This window comes from Frankliniella occidentalis, unplaced genomic scaffold, assembly GCF_000697945.3.
Source record: "Frankliniella occidentalis isolate FOCC.00 unplaced genomic scaffold, Focc_3.1 Scaffold2684, whole genome shotgun sequence".
NCBI lineage: Eukaryota > Metazoa > Arthropoda > Insecta > Thysanoptera > Thripidae > Frankliniella > Frankliniella occidentalis.
This window is the reverse complement of record NW_026269762.1, coordinates 8,624-10,522: the sequence shown is the minus strand read 5'-3', so window position 1 is coordinate 10,522 and position 1,899 is coordinate 8,624.

Genomic DNA, 1,899 nt, shown 5'->3' with positions numbered 1-1,899 from the left:
TCTACCCCGCCGCCCCCGATCGTGCCTCCCGCGTCAAGTCCACCGCCCCCGACCGCGCCGCCGCCTGTGCCGCCGCCTCCGACCGTCCCGCCGCCCGCACCGCCCGCACCGGATGGTGGCATGTTGACGACGATGACTCTGTTTCTGCTCCTGCCGTGGCCGTAGCCGTAGCAGCCGGCCTTGTCGTGGTAGTGGTAGTGGCCGTGGGGCCGGCCGCTCGCCGCCGCGTCCACGGGCACGAGCACCTCGGGGGGCGCGGGCGCGGCCTCCCCGTCGTCCTCATCCAGCGAGTTGTCCCCCTCTGCATCCGCTGCACTCTGCTCGACCAGGGCGCTCACCGCCTGCCGGGTCGACTCGTCTGGAACAGAGCCGAGTGTGTAGAGCAACCGCTCGGGGTCGCGCCCGGCCACGACAACTGCCGCACTCTTCCTAACCTTATTCCTCTCTGGCTGCCCCGCGTCCTGTCCCGTCTTGTCGGTCATGAGGAGCCCCTACGCCCCCCACCAAGACCCTCCTCCTGGGCCTCGTGTTGCCCCGGTGCACGCGCACCTCACGGCCCTCCTCCACCTCGCCCACCCGGGCGTGGCCCGGACGCCAGTCCGACCTCTCGTCCTGCATGACCTGCCAGCGGACGGTCCCCGTCGCGTGCATGCCGTCGGCCTCTGTGTCTCCCAGTACAGCGCCACCACTCTGTGCACCGGGACCTCCACTTGGCCACCGTCCGCGGAACGACCCGGGCGTCCCGAACCCGAGAGGCCCTCCCCTGTCAGCCTCGCCAGTCTGTCCGCCCTGGTCCCCCTCGCCCCCTTCACTGTCCTGCCCCGCTCGCCAGCCCAGGTCTTCTTCCCCGGCCGCAAAGAGGTCCGGTTGCCCACGCTCCAGCTGTGATTTGATTTTCGCCTCCATGTCGGCGTCCCCACCGCGCCCCACTTTTAGGACGCCCTCCCCTGACTCGCCGTCATCTCTGGGCGCGCTCCGCCCGCGGTCACCCAGGTGCCTGTGCACCGGCTCTCCCAATGGCTCCATCCCGACAAACTCTCCCGTCTGTCCAATCATCGGTATACGTGCAGAGCCCCTTCCCTCACCCGCGTCAGCGCCACCGAATCCGAAAGCGCCGCCGCCACCGCTGCCCGACGGCGAGCCCCGGGACCCTGCCGCCGCCATACCATGCCGTGTCCCCGCGGCCAGGTCCCGCCCGGCCTGGATGACGCCGCCGACGGCCGACGCCCCCGCGGCCAAGCCTGCGCCCACGCCAGCGCCCACAGCGGCGCCGAGGCCGAAGGCAGCGCCACTCCCCCTGCCCTGTGATGTACCGCCACCAAACTGAACCCCTGACTCGGCCCCTGCCCTCCCTGCTCCCCGGCCATGCATGCCCCCCGCCCCGGGAAACTTCACTTCTCTCCCGCCATCCCCATCCCTTCCTATTCTACCATGCAAGTCTCTCGGCCCGGAGAATTTGAATTCTCCCTCCTGACCCATGCTCCCGCCACCAACACCGCCCCTCATACCCCCCGCATCAGGGAACTTCGCCTCCCCATCATGACCCCCATTACCCCCCATCCTACCATGCATCCTCCCCCTCCCTCTTCCGCCTCGCTCTACACTCCCTACCTTCGTAGACCCAACGGGCAAACCGCTCCCCGGAATACCACCCATCCTATTACCAAAGTCCCCTCTACCATGTGGTATACCAGGCAGTCCTCCGGACATGTCGCCAAACATTCCACCGTGTCGTCCGGATCCACCCATGGGTCCACCGGACGTGTTAAACATTCCACCAAATCTTTTGCCCATGTCACCCATCCCGGAAGGCATTCCGGGGAATCCTCCGGACATATTTCCGAACATCCCACCGAGCCTCCCGAACCCGCCTCTGGATCCACCGGACATGTTGAACAT